Genomic DNA, 15,461 nt, shown 5'->3' on the forward strand with positions numbered 1-15,461 from the left:
AGACCAACTCTAAGAATATGGGCATTCGTGTTTCTATGCCATAGTTCACAGATTCTAAAATCTCCACCCTGGATCTGCATTATTTTCAAGACAAAGCTTTCCTACTTCAACGAGTAAGAAAACATTTCCGGATCTCCATGTGTGGGCCCTGGGGTTGGGTATAACTGAGTCTGGACCAACGGAGACCGTCCCACAGTGTTGTGCTTGAGACCCCAAGCATCTGCAAGAGCAGGCTTGGGCATTTCCATTGCACTCTTATGAACGTTTTGAGTCCAGCTCACATCTGCAGAGTTTCCTGCAGAAGAAACCACCTCCTAGGGAAAAGATGGACCCAAAGCTTATAATTGTGTGCCTATGCTGAGGCAAGAAATTCCAAGGGGCCTCCATTATTGGAGCCAGGGGATACATGGAACGCACAGAATTTACAGAGGGCGGAAAACAGGTTCAGATGAGGTTATATATGTGTGAGTAAGGATCCTGCAGCCAGCACAACAGTCCTTAACCACAGGCAATTTTGGTCCCCAGGGATGCCCCTAGACCAGCTGACACTAAGGCTGAGTCTAAGAAAGCAAGAACAATAAGGCCTTCTTTTCAGTAAAGCTATGCTCCTCAGCCCCATTGCATTCTACATCTGCTAAGCACCTTTGGCCATGTCTGGTGTATTTTCCACATATTCGGAATTATTTGAACATATGAACATACCACGAAAGTCATACGCATCATCGATTGTCCCATTTAATGGATGGGACAGACCAAGGCACCATGAGGGCACATAGCTTGTGAACCGCCTCTAGCCCAGGATGGGTGGGGCTACACTGGACCCTGCACCTCACCTGGTCCACCCCTATTCAACCGCAACCTCACCCAACCCCACCCTCCAGAGAAACGTGTCTAAGACATGATTAACCCATTGCTAAGTTTTCTGGTTCTCTTTTTTGGGTGAAGCCATTGCGAAGGCCAAGGACAAGCCCCAGAAAGACAAGGAGGATGGAGCTGGGAGTCATGGCCCTAGGGATCAGTCAACACAAAAGAGCTGATGTGCACATCAGGACCTCAGCCAAAGGTCTGCAGAGCTGCAGAAAGAAGGTCTAAATGATCTTTTCTTAAAAGGAAAACATTTAAAGATGCAGATGGGCAAAAAATTGAAAGCGTTCCTTGCAACTAGGGTTGAGCATTATTTACCCCTAATTAGCTCAGGAAAGCAAGTGGCACTCTGTCTCCCGCCCCCACCCCATAACCACTGCAGAATCAATGGACAATTTTCGTGTTGCTTTCTCCAGCACACACGACCCATGGTGACACACAAGCTTCCTTTTTGTCTTAGCTTGAAGTGGTGCCTTTGTCTTTGCTTCTCATGCACACCCCAGGAGCTTCCATTTGTTTCTGAAGCTGTGAGCTGGCAGATGGTTGAAGTGACCACGGGCTCCCCGGGGAAAACCTCTCCTGAATCAGTGATGGGCTTAATGCCCTGAGACACACTGATGAATGGGATACATAACTGTCTTTAACAAGCAGAAAAACAATACCACTTTGGTCATTTAATTGATTTAAACAAATCAACAGCCTGGATACCATTAAAATAAACTCAATTTGCTCACCAGTGAGGGGGGAAATTGGGATTCTAATATCCATTTACTAGTGCATAGAGCTCTTGCTTTTGAACTGAAGCCAAGAAAATAAATAGGGGGACCCAAAATGGCTGAATGAATTTGGCAGAGTCGACTGTGATGGTTTTCCAAATATACAAACACAGCAGAAGCCTCCTGGTGCTGGACAATGGCTAGAGAGGCTTCCCTCCAGTCGCAGGGAAGATGGATTGAGCATCCCAGGGATGTGGCGTGTTACACAGGATCTCATTAGCAAGTGTCCCCACCAACTCTGGACCAAGAAGGCAAGAACATAGGTTTGAGGGAAGCTGGGAATCTCCATGTCATTTCCCGGAAGAGAAAGCCAGTTCAGGAGTCTTCACAATCAAAGGTGTGTGTTGGGTCTGCTACAAAACCAGCCAAAGGAATGGCCCAGGCTGAGAAAGACTGCAGGCTTCTAGATCCCACAGCCCACAGGGGCTCTCTAGTTCGTGCATTAGCTTCAGAAGCAAGAGCACGGGGTTTAAGAAAGTGTGATAGGCTCCTTTAGGACAGTGTTCTCATCGAGGGCAGACTTTGCTCCCCGCTACAACCCCCTGGGAGACATCTGGCATTGGTTGTCACTGCAGCTGTGGAGGGGGGGTGTGCTGGCATCTGGCATGTAAAGCCCAAGGATGCTGCTACACCTCCATCATGCACAGGACAGTGCCCCCCCCCCAGCAAAGAATGATTGGGCCCCAAATGGGAACAGTGCCTACATCGAGAAACCCTGATTTAGGGGAATTATGGTTTGCCTCCCTTCTGCAGAGGGTAATTTCAAATAGACTGGATGTTGGTCATTCAAGACATCTGGTCTACCACGGTTGGCTCCCAGGACTGACCCATGCTGAATATTCCCTAAAACAGCAACTTGGTCAGGAGGCAGTCAAGGCATCCCCAGAAGTGAAGCATAGGCTCCCTTTCCCCTGTTTTGTTTTGTTGTTGTTTGGTTTGGTTTTGGGTTTTGATTTTTAACCTAGATTATTGGTTTGCTGTGACTGCTGGGACAAAGTACCACAAACTGGGGGGCCTAGAACAACAGGACATTAGAGTCTTTTAGTTCTGGAGGCCAGAAGTCCAGAATCAAGGGATGAGCAGGACTGTGCTCCCTCAGAACGTTCTGGGGAAGCATCTGTCCCCGGCCTCTCTCCTGGCTTCTGGTCTTTCCTTGGCTTGTGGCAGCAGAACTCCAATCTTCCTGTGGCGTTCTCCCCTGTGTGTACGTGTGTGTATGTGTGTGTGTGTGTGTGTGTGTCCAAATTTCCCCTTTTCATTAGGACTCCAGTCATTTTGGTTTAGGGCCCCACTCCAATATGACCTCATCTTAACTTGCTATAGCTACAGTACCCCTATTTCCAAATAAGGTCTCCTTGTGACCTACTGGAGACTAGGACTTGACCATGTGACATAATTCAGCCCAGAGCATCAGGGAGTCAGAGGGAGATACCATCACTAGTCTGAAATCTGTGCTCCCATTCCTTGTTTTGTATCTGCCCTAAGAAAGAGTAGGGGGGGCTGGCAGGTGAATCCAGAAAGAGGTTCAAGTTCCTTCTCCTCCCCATGTGAGGCTAGGGGCTGGTCCAGGGAAGACTGGAGCAGTGGTGGCACCACCTTTTCCTTCTGCGGCAGCTGGGTTTCTAGCTGGAGGCCCAGCTGGGCTTCAGAAGGAGACACAACTTCCTTTTTAAAGTAACTGTCCCCAGAATAGTGTTTTGGTTTTGGTTTCAGGTTGCCAGACAAAGGTGAAGCAGCTGCCACGGTTATATGCTGTCATAAAACTTAGAAAAAATGGTAACTCTGAATACATCATTCTGCACAGGGAGCAGCTGCCAATGCAGAGATGTGCCTTTTTTTCCCCGTGTTTGCATCTGTGATTCCTTATTCTCACTTCATCCCTGATGTTTGGAGCTCCCTATTCTGCTCCTGCATGCTCCACCCTGCAGCATCGCAGCGTACCCCATTAGGATCTGCTGCACTGATCAAGAAGGAGGCAAACACTTTTGTCGACTTGGCCTGTGATCCAGTGAGCTCTTCCCCACATTTTCCCCAAGAGAGTCTGGATATGGAAAGGACCCTCTCCTCTCGGATCTGTCCAGACCCTGTGCTTTGTGCTCCCTCTTCACCACATCTCTTTGTATTTCCTAACTGTCAGGCTTTGAACTTGGCTGAAATGATGCAGCCAAATCTCTGGCCTTCTGAGCTGCGTTCTCCAGGCTTGCAGGGTTTGGGGAGTGACGTTGGAGGTGCCAGAGCCAGAGGCAGGGGCAAGATGGTACAGAGGAAGCTGCATCCCAGCCGCGACAGAGTGAGTCTATACTTGAGCTGCTCTGGCTCTTGCCCCTCTGCTCCATCACTCATCTGGGAGGCCCCCAGAGCTCTCCTTGGTGCTGGGGAGATGTTAGGGTTGGTTCACTTGTTCTCTTTGGCTTGGTAACGCATCTTGACAAGAACCAGCTGTGTGGACATCCAGCTAATTGTTGTTGAGTCAATCACCCAGAGTGTGGTCACTGACAACACTTCCACACAAACAAGAACTTCTGAAAAATTACTAGATAATGAGTTTTTGATAATGACACTACATGAGCTATAGACATGGGCTAGATCTTCCTAGGAACACAAAGCAGCTCCAATGGGTCTCATTAATACCAGCAGGCTTGGTGGGGCTTGTCATCACCAAAAGCAGCTGAGTCAGGAGAGCACCCAAGCGTTCTGAGAATGCTTCATCCTTGTCTTATGGAAGTCTTTGTTCTGTGTTGAGGTCGTTCAGTCTGTGACCTGGATTATCATGCATCCTCCCTAGTTAGCAAGGGGCCACCATTATACTATATCGCTTTGGGGCATGGAGAAAAAAATAATGAATTGTTATCTTGAGCTTCCCGTGAGAGAAGAAATCACACCACAATTGCCCCCAAGAATGAGGCAGACACCTGATTCCCTAAACCAGACCCCTGCCAAGCTCCCAGACCAGGCACTGTGCATGAGTAATGGCTGGGGTGTGAGTGTCCCTCAGCCCAGGTCCTTATATATGATAACATTATGCAGAAAAGTAATGAGAAGCATTGAAAGGGGCTGCTCACTTTGGGATTGAATTACCGCTTAAATCAAACTGACAGTGGGCAGGGGGCTTGTGGAACGAAATTAAGGAGGAGGCTGTATTTCAGGTGGGAAGGCCTGGGTGCTTTCCAGGAGAGCGGGGCTCCTCTAAATGAAAAACAGCTCTGAGCTCCCCTTCCATTCTCTGTGATTTATCTGAGCCGAAAAGGCTTGTTTGAATGGCTCTGAATGCTATTTTCAAAGAGCAAATGAACATCTCATTCTGGAATCAATGACACAGGAAACAGACTTGGAAGGATGTGGCACTGGGGGAGAGCATGGGGGGCAGTGGGGAGTTTTGCATTTTCCAAGGAAGCCCCAGCTCAAGTCAGGCTGGAGGGGCGTGTGGAGGGGAGCTCCATGGTCATGGTGGTTGGGAAGTGTGATGCTTTTCTTGGGAATGTCAACAAGCATAGACTTGTCTCCTGTTGGGGGGGGGGGCAGGGGTGGTGCATATGGCCAGGGGCCAAGGGGCAAAGGTAAACCAGCCAGGGGAATATGAGAGAGACCATGCCAACTCAGACCCAACCTTTCCCAGTCGGTCCCACTGGCCCCCAGACCACCTCTGTGTTGGACACGTCTTCTCTTCCTGCCTGTCCAACCCAGGTAGCAGATGCTTCACTTACAAATCAGAATTTTCTACTTATTTTTCTGTAAAGGAGGTCAAAGATGAAGTGTCAGTCTTGCTGACTGACAAAAGGCTCTTTCTGACAGTCAAGCCTCTGCCAACCCCCCCAAGGGTGTGGCTCCCAAAGTGAGCAACATCTTGCAATGGTCCCCATTCCCCTTTTGTGTCATGTTATCACGTAGAAGCAAGAAGACACGATGTACCCCGTGGGGCAATGTGCTGGAGGCGAGGAGGGAAAGAAGGAACTGCCTTGAGGCCAGAGGGCATGCAGCCCTCCAAGGAGACCTGAACTTCCCCCTCCTCCTTCATGGTGCCGCCGCAAGAGGGACAGAGCCCTTCCTGACCACAGATCCAGCACTAAGCATACCACTACCACTTCATCGCCTCATTTACCCCTCACAACCACACTAGGAAGGAGGCACTAGTGTCATTCCAGCCTTACAGATGAGGGAACTGAGAGAGAGGTGAGTAACTCATCCACGGTCACACCTGCTGACCTGGACCCAGTGCTCCTACTCTAGCACCTGTCTACTCACCACTCCGCTAAGCCACTTGCCAAGGAAGTCACTCCGGAATGTCACTTGCTGGTGGTGGCTGGGTAGATCCTGCAAAGTCCTCTGGAGGAAAGGTCTTCTTCGACCAACATTCCTGGAGGACTTGTAGGTTCTGGGAAGAAGACTCACTGACAGGAGGGAAACTGAGTCAGATAGAATCCATATGTGAAGTCCAAGACAGTGTGTGCTTCACACACATGAAATTTACAGATAAGTGGGCCTGGGAGACCTGAGGGGTCCAACAGGAGTGAGGATGCCATACCACATCTGTTTGACTCTCTAGGTCACCTGACCAAGATTTGCTAGTGGACCACGGGAGCTAACACCCAATGGGAGAAGGAAGGAAAGAAGGAGCAAGGGGGTAAATTCTCTTTTCTTCCCCCAGTGTGTCTCTGGAGAAGCCTTTCAGGCACCCTCTGGGTTGCCTGAAAAAGCAACCCCACTATGTGTCTGGGGGAAGCTGTGGCCAGCACAGTAACTCACCACCATCTTGCATTCATTTCCCTTTCACATCACCTCCCTTCCCCCACCCCAAATGATGCACTTCTAGAATCTACCCCTCCAATAAAAGCATCAGCACTGAAGTCCCCCTCAAGCTGGTTTCTAGGGAATCCAAATGAAGATAAAACCGGGTCTTGGACTGAAAGTATGGCCTCAATGTGTAGGGGGTAAGTGGGAAGGTTTCCCAGCTTAGTGGCAACATGAGACAACCTGAAGGAGACCCATCTGCTACAGAGGTTTGTCCAGGGTATCATTTCGATGAGGTTATGAAGATAGGTCCGGGCGTTGAAGGATGGATTCAGACATTCACACTTCATTCTGTGGACCAGTTGGACACATTCAATTGTCACACATTGGATCACCTGAACAAGAAGTTCACATTCAGACTAAATGCTCTGGTTTTGGAAGGTGTCCCAGGTAAGCCCTATGTACCCCACTGGAGCAGAATCATTTCTTCAGGTGATGAGGAGCTACTGGAGCTTTGAGCAAAGGGCTTACGAGGACAGCAGAGTTTGGGGAAAATGATGCAGACAGTGGGTTGGAGGGAAATGAGACCCAACCCAGCAGTCAGCCAAGGGAAAAGGCCACCCAAGGCAGAGCCATGACCCAGGGGGAGCGTCCGTGGGAGGAACAGAACATGGAGCTGTCTCCATGGCCATCCGGGATGCTTGCCAGGAAGCTAGCTGTCCATGCTGGAAATGTCCACATGCAAGGCTGCGTCAGGCACAAATCCCAAAGGTGGTGGGGCTGGGTGGGGGTGGAAGATTTTTTGGTATGATCTTGGAGTAAACAGACACTAGGGATCCAGCCAGGCCCAGAGAGCCCCGTTGTCCCAGACTGCTGCTACCTCTCATCCACCACCCACTGGGACTCATGTCTCTGCCTGGCAGGGGGGTGGCCCAGAGAAGGAAGGGACATGTGCCAGCGAGTAAAGATAGGTCTTGGGATGTGTTTGGCTGAACAGAGATGAGGGGAGCTGGAGCACAGTGTGGGGGCTGCCCAGTGCCGAGGAGGGCAAGGGGGTCACCAAGGCCCCATCACTGGGGAGCCCCGTTCTCCCCACAGGCCATCTGTCTTCCTCAGAATTGGCTCTGCAACCACCCCTCTCTCCATCCCTCCTGCATCATTCTGATCAAGCTGCACCGCCCTTCACCCCATCCATCACTGGCCTGCCCAATCTCTCGCCTCTTCTGCCCATCACAAAGCTGGCCTTAAATATTTCCTGACAAAAATCTCCAGTGGCTCCAAATACCTTTACAGAGCCTCCAAACCCATTCATTTCCTGTCTTTGTGTTAGTCCTGGGAAACAGCTGGGGTTTTGTTTCATCTACTCACCTGGGAATGAACACCCTTGAATGCACTTTTTGCCTAGTAAAGAGCAGTCTCTTGGAAATTAACAACCAGGAGAAGTTATATTTTATTTAGTAAAAAATAAAGCCTGGTTATTTTATGGGTGTTTCCTACCTTCCCCACGGTGGTGGCTTCTTACTGCTCAGGTGAAACCAGATTCTCTGGATCTACTTTAATTATTGGTTAGACCTGTGGTTTTCTCCCAAAGCTGTTCTTCTGTCATCTGTGCCAGTCTGAGAGCCAACCAGGGGGAAACTCATCACCAAAAAAGGATTTCTTCTTTCCCCTTTCATTAAGGTTTGGGCTCTGGCTGGTGATGGGTGTAAGAATATCAAACGTCACCAAAAGCATATAAATCGAACTGCCAGGCCCCTGGAGGCCCTGGGCTGGGTGCCTGGGAGAGGGAACCTGCTTCAGCCCTCTTTCCTGGCTATGTGCCAGAAGCACAGGCATGAACTCTGCAGCTCCTTGCCTGTAACCGGGGATTTGGGGCTGAGCACGGAAGGAGCCAGAAGGAGAACCTGCCCAAGCAAGACCTTACAACGTCAACTTCTGAAAATATGGTGGGACAATGGCCAAATCAGGGGCATATCTTTTACTGCTGTAACCCGTCTTTTGGCGTCTCATCCATCCCCTGTTTATCTTCAGATAAGGAGGGGCTTTTCCTCTTGTTTCTGACACTGGGGTAAGATAACCCAATGCAGGAGAATCAAGTGAAGGGGTCTCCAAAGCCTGGATGCTTCCCGCCAGTGGGAAGCTGCCCTCATCCCTCAAAAGGCACCAGATTGGACAGGCTGCTCCCTACCTTCCTAGTCTTTTCATCCCCTTCCCTATTCATCTTATGAGGAGGGAACAGTGTCTATCACCGACATGGTAGTACTCAAGGAAGTGGTAGCTGCAGCAGGTGACATCTGCTGAGCATGTACCTCGTGCACACCTCTGGCCTGAATGGGCAGTGCAAGATGAGGTCAGTGGCTTATTGCTACATAACAAGCCACCCCAAACCTAGTGACTTAGCACAAAAACGCTCATTTTATTTTTATCTCTTAAGTCATCTGGGTTAGCTGGGTGGTTGTCCCTCAAGGCCTCTCACCTGGTGGCAGTCAGATGGTGGCTGGACCTGGAATCCTCCAGAATCCTCATTCATATGTCTGGAGCTGAGTTGGGGAGCCCTGAACAGCTGGACCTCCTCTGGCATCTCTCTTTATCTCTGTGTGGTCCCCCTGTGAGCTTTAGTTTCCTCATCTCTAAAATGGTACCAATAATACGAACTATCTTGTGGGATTGTTGTGAAGTTCAAATAAGCAGGTAAACACCTGAGAAATATTAGCTAATATAGTGATAATCATTGTCATTAGCAGGAAGATTTGGGGGCTACAGGAAGTCTTTAGACACTTGATAGCTATTATTGGAATATAAGATAACACTTGCCTACACAGATTCATAGGGAAGACTGATACCAATGGGTGCAAGCTGTGTAGAAGAAGATTCTGGTGCAATTTGGAACAATAAAATAGTCTGGAAATGGGACAGGCTGCTATGACAAAGATTAAATTCCCAGTTGTAAGTGGGTTCAACACAGCCTATCTGATTATTTACTAGGAAGTGGCAAAGGGACACATGCCCTGAATGGAAGATTAACTAAGTTACTTCTAGGTCTTTTGTAGCTCTGACTTTCTGTAAGTCTCTAAGTCTGTTTTGGGTCCATTGATGGGATCGAGAACCTACAATGTAAACATCACTCTTGTTTAATTATCTGGCCACTCGTTTATTTAGCAAATATGTAACGAGCATCCTGCAGGTACCAGATCCTGTGCCAAGCACTGATGAAAGGAGGTGATTGTAGCAGCACCAGGAATACATGGGGCACACGAGCGTCATCCTAGGATCTAACAGAGGATGTAGACAATTATGAAACTGAGAAATAGGAGAAATAATCCCCAGGGAAAGAAACCCAGGGGGAGGACACCAAACCTCATCTGTAGAAGAGGTGAAAGGGAAGGCTTTCTGAAGGAAGGAATATCTGATTTGAGAACTGAAGGATGAGTAGATGTTTGGAAACAAAGTATGGCTGGTGGGGGGTGAAGAAGAGTGGTCCAAGAAGAGGGAACAGTATGCGAGAAGATGAGAGAATGTGGTGGAGGGGGTTAATATGGCCCTGCAAGTACCCAGGACATGGGATATGGGGGGGACTGGACATGTTTGAAGAGCCCTGCTGACCACTGTGGGGTCCTCTTGGCCTCCGACATACATGCTATCACCCAGCCACCCCCACAGTCTCATTTAGAAAGCTATTCTGGGGTGGATGAGGACCTGTCCCAGTAAGGATGAAGTAGAAACAGAGAGAAAAGAGTGGATTTAAAGGATCTTTGAGGAAGAACTGGCATGGCTTGAAACTGGAATTGATTTTAAAAAGATGGACAATTAAGTTAATGTTTAAAGATGACCAAGATTTTGAGCTTAGCAGACAAAGGGGAACTAGGAGGGAGAGCAGATGGGAAGGGAAAGATAAGGGGAACATGTGACTCAGAGATGATGGCAGGTCAGGGGATGTCTTCTAGGTAATTAGAGATGAGAAGCCAGACATTTAGGAAAAGGCTGGGCTGGATTTACTGACTCAAGGGTGAGCAGGAAGATAAATCTCTGCTTTCGCCAATCCAGAGTAAATGGTATAAGACTTGTACTCCTATAAGAAGAAACTAGAAAACTGGATGAAACGTATGAAACATTGGAGAACTGGCAGTATAGGACTATAATCTATAAAAGAAGCAACCAGTGAGGTGACTGTTTTCTCCCCAGGGGTACTTCGCCTCCTGTGGCATAGGGAGGAGACTCAAGAAGACGGCAGGCTCACTGAGGTGAGGACAGAGAAGTTGGAATTGGTAGGAGTTCAGAAGTGGAGAGAAGAGAGTCGTGTTGAAACAAAGAGCTCAAGAAATCTGCCTAGAGGTTCTCAGGAGTGTATTGTTAAATACTAAGCAGCAAAGGGTGACATTCTGTAAGACTTCTAAAGAACTACCAAGACCCTGATAAGCAAACATTTTCTGAAATCCACATAGTATTCCTGGAATCCTGAGCTCTGGTCAGCCAGAGTGGAGTTGCTTCACATCTGTGACACTCCAGAGAGATTCCAGAGTTATGTCTCATTAGTAAGGCTGAATGGCCATAGATGAAAGGCTACTCCAGACTTGTCCTGTAAGAAATTAAAAACAAGTCCCAAAAGGATCACATTGATCCACAAGTAACCCAACTGCACCTAGAACAAAACTCAGTGTATTCTAAAGGGTAACAAAATGCAGACATTCAACAATGTAATAGTCAAGATGTCTAGCATCCAATAAAAAATTGTTATGTATGTGCAGAAGCAGGATAATGTAACCAATTACATGTAGAAAACATATATAATAGAAACAGATCCAGGACTCACAGAGATGATGGCATTATCAACCAGTCTTTCAAACAGTAATTGTAAATATGCTCAGGGGTATGACAGGGAAATATGAAAATAATGAGACAGTAAAAGATATAAGAAACATAGTAAGTCAAACTTCTAGAAGCTGAAAAATAAAATATCTGAAATAAAAAAAATTCTCTGGATCAGCTTAGCATCAGATTAAATACTTAAGAAGAAAGAATCAGTTAATTTAAAGATACAGAAATAGGAATTATCCAACTGAAACACAGAAAAAGAAGAAAGGTTGAAAAGAACTATAAAAGCTTCAGTGACCTGGAGGGCAAAATCAAGTCTTCTATGTAACATATGTATGATCGGGGTCCCAGAAGGGGATGAAAAAGGGTCAGAAAAATATTTGAAGCAGTAAAGTCTGAAATTTCCTAATATGATAAAACTGTAACCCACGGGTCTAAGCACCCTCACAAATCCAGCACAATAAGCATAAAGCAAACCACACAAAGGCACACTGTCACCCAATTCCTGAAAACCAGTGGCAGAGAAAATCTTAAATATATTCAGAGTTAGGAAAGATATGTCCCATGCAGGGGAACAAAGTGAAGACTTACCACAGATGTCTCATCAAAAACAATGCAAGACAAAAGACGCTGGAATGACAAATTTAAAAGAGGGAAATAGACACTTTTAGAGAAAATGAAAGCTGAGAGAACGTGGGGCCAATAGGTTCATACTAGAAATGTTCAACGTTTTCAGGCTGAAAGGAAATGATAACAGGGAGACTCAGATCTATACCAGAAATGGTAAATATGTGGGTAAATCTAAAATAAACTCTTTTCATCTTGCCTTTTAAAAAGATACTTTACTGTTTCAATTGAAAAAAGAAAAACCTGTAGTGTTCTGTGGAGTTTAAACAAATAAAGAAGCAAAACATCTTACAGACTATTATCTTTCATTAATATATGTGCAAAAATCTTTAATTTCAAGAAATCAAACCCAGGGGGTGCCTGGGTGGCTCAGTCGTTAAGCATCTGCCTTTGGCTCAGGTCATGATCCCAGGGTCCTGAGATCAAGCTCCCCATCGGGCTCTCTGTTTGACGGGAAGCCTGCTTCTCCCTCTCCCACTCCCCCTGCTTGTGTTCCTTCTCTCACTGTCTCTCTGTCAAATAAATAAATAAAGCTTAAAAAAAAAAAAAGGAATCAAACCCAGGCACATGTAAAGAGGATGACACCACCTGGTGCTCATCCCAGGAAAGAGAGGTTGGCTTAATATTCAAAAATTCGATAGATATTTCACTATATTGACAGAAAAAAAGAACATGCAATCCTTTCAGTGGGTAAGTAAAAATCTTTGACAAAATTCAACACTCATAATGTTAAAAACTCTTAGCAAAGTAGAAATAGAAGGAAACATTCTCAACTGATAAAGGGGCTTCCAAGAAAACCCCAACCAACCAAAGTGTATTGTTAACATGAAAACCTGAACATTTACAGGAATGAAGGAATCACGTCCATTCTCACCATTTCTAGTCACTGTTTTACTAGAAGAAGTAACCACACTTACCAAGGTCTCTGAAAACAGAATCAATATACAAAAATCAATTTGGACCTATATTACAACAACAAACAAAGAGGAAATGAAATTCTAAACATGGCTTCACACAAGCAAAATATTTAAGAATATATGTTTATTCATTATAGTTATATATACTTAGCATAGTATATATAGAGTAAACTATACTATAGTATAACACTGCGTACATATACACGTGTGTGTATATATATACATATATGATGTAAATATTTGGGAATATATGTATGTTTGCATACATATTTGCAAGAGCTGTCCATTGCCAAACTACCAGACATAATGAAAGAAATAAAACCCACATAAATGGAGAGGAATATCTTGTCCAAAGACTGAAAGACTCCATGTTAAATGTGAATTCTTCCCCAGTCCATCTACAGATTCAATATAATTCCAATCAAAATTCAAAAAGACTTTTGTTTTTTGAAAGTGACAAACTGATTCTAAACTTCATCTGGAAAATTTTAAAAACCTAGAACAGGCAAAATGATTTTGGAAAAAAAAATAGTATCTTAGTCTGTTGGTGTTGCTATAACAAAATACCATAAATTGCATGGTTTAAACAACAGAAATGTGTTTCTCACAGTTCTGGGAACTGGGAAGTTCAAGATCACACGGTGTGGGGTGGAAGCAGGGATTGGGGATGGAGGTTGGAGAGAGAGAGAGCTCTCAGGTGAAGGGCAATAACCCTAACAATCCCCAGAGCCCCACTCTCATGACCTCACCTAAACCTAATTACCTCCCAAAGGCCACACCCCTGAATAACATCATCCCCTTAAGGGTAGGGTTCCAACATATGAATTTGGGGGACAGGACAGAAATATGGATCCATCACAAAGAGCAAAGTGGGAGCCTTACCACGTCTTGATTTCAGTACTTACTATAAAACTTACTATAAAATCAAGACATTGTGGTACAGCCATATGGACAGACATATAAATCAACTTAACAGAATAGAGATTCAAGAAATAAGATCACACTTATAGGGTCAATTAACTTTCAATAAAGGTGTCAAGATAATTTAGTGGAGAAATGGTAGTCTTTCCAAAAACAGTGCTGGAGCAACTGAGCACCCATATGCAAAAAAAAAAAAAAAAAAAAAAAAAAAAAAAATTAGCTTTGATTCTCATTTTACAACATATTCAAAAATTAATATGCAATGGACCAAAGAATTCAAAGTAACAGCTAAAAGTACAAACTTCTGGAATAAAATATAAAACAAATATTTATGATCATGAGGTAAGCAAAGATTTCATAGGACACAGAAGGGTCAAAGCAGAAAAGAAACAGCACTAAACAGGACTTAATTCAATATTTAAAACTTCAGCTTTTCACAAAAAAAAAACCACTCTTAAGAAAATAAAGTTAAGTCACAGACTGGGAGAAAATATCTACAATATATATTGGAAAGAACCCAATAAAAGGCAACAACTTGATTTTTTTTTTTTAAGATTTTATTTATTTATTTGACCGAGAGCAAGAGAGCACAAGCAGGGGGAGCAGTAGAAGGAGAGGGAGAAGCTGACTTCCCGCCAAGTAGGGAGCCCAATGCAGGGCTCGGTCCCAGCACCCTGGGATCATGACCTGAGCCAAAGGCAGACACTTAACCATCTGAGCCACCCAGGTGCCCCTTGATTTTTTAAAAATAGGCATGATGCTTGAACAGATAGACGAGTGGATGGTGAGCACATGAAAAGCTCTCAGCCTCCTTGTCATCAAAAAATGCAAATTAAAATTGGTGAAATGTGGTACAACTTTATACCTCCAGGATGGATAAATTCATCCATGAATATAACCGAGTGTGGTGAGTGTGTGGAGCAACTGGAATGCTCATGCATTGCTCGTCGTACCCAAACACGTAGGAAAATAGTTTGACAGCTTCTCAGGAAGGTCAGCATATACTTGCATAGATCCCAGCACTGCACCCCTAGCCAATTACCCCAGGGCAATGAAGGCATGTCCACACAGAGACTTAGTCATGCATGTTCATAGCAGCTGTTTTCATAATAGCCGCCGGCAGGAAAACCCAGATGTCTATTAACAGGTGACAGGGCCAGGACACTGTGGTATCTCCACACTAAGGAAAGCTTAGTTGCAAAGGATGCAAGTGCTGATAGACAATGATGTAGATGAGCAAAATAAGGGAAACAAGATAAGAAGCACACATTATGATGATTCCATGTATGTGAAATTCTAGAACAGGCACCAAAAAGCACAAAGCAGATCAGAGTTTGCCTGGTGGGAGGTGCTGGGAGGAGCAAGTTTTACTGCAAGGTGGCCCGAGGCAACTTTTCGCGGTATTGGAATATTCTATATATATATTTTTGGTAGTGGTTACACATGCCTACACATTTGTCAAAACTCATCAAAGTCTACACTTAAAACAGGTGTTTTTATTGTTTGCAAATTAACTTCAATAATGTTGGTCTTTTTCTTTTCTTTCTTTTTTTTTTACTGGGACTCAGGGCAATTTTATTTTTAATAATGTTGGTTTTCAAAAGTGTGTGGGATATTCCAGGAACAAGTAGATGGGTGTCAGAAACTCGTGAAATAGCAGACAGTAGCCCGCGGGGCACCTGCAGGAAGGGTAGCATTCTGGTGTTATAATGCGGACAGAAAGACTCGCCAACGCTTCTGAGGAGGTGGTGGAGGTCAGGACAAACAGGCCTTCAGGCAGTGGCTAAGACATCATTTCCTGTATGGTGCGCTGAGG

At 45.4% G+C, this 15,461-nt stretch overlaps 1 protein-coding gene across 1 annotated transcript in view; it reads left to right on the forward strand.

The window, feature by feature from the left end:
• The window catches only part of AJAP1 (adherens junctions associated protein 1), a 190,571-nt gene that overhangs the window by 129,326 nt on the left and 45,784 nt on the right, over nt 1-15,461 (forward strand). The gene's annotated exons all lie outside the window — the stretch shown is intronic.

The sequence above is a fragment of the Zalophus californianus genome, chromosome 4, assembly GCF_009762305.2.
Source record: "Zalophus californianus isolate mZalCal1 chromosome 4, mZalCal1.pri.v2, whole genome shotgun sequence".
Taxonomy (NCBI): Eukaryota; Metazoa; Chordata; class Mammalia; order Carnivora; family Otariidae; genus Zalophus; species Zalophus californianus.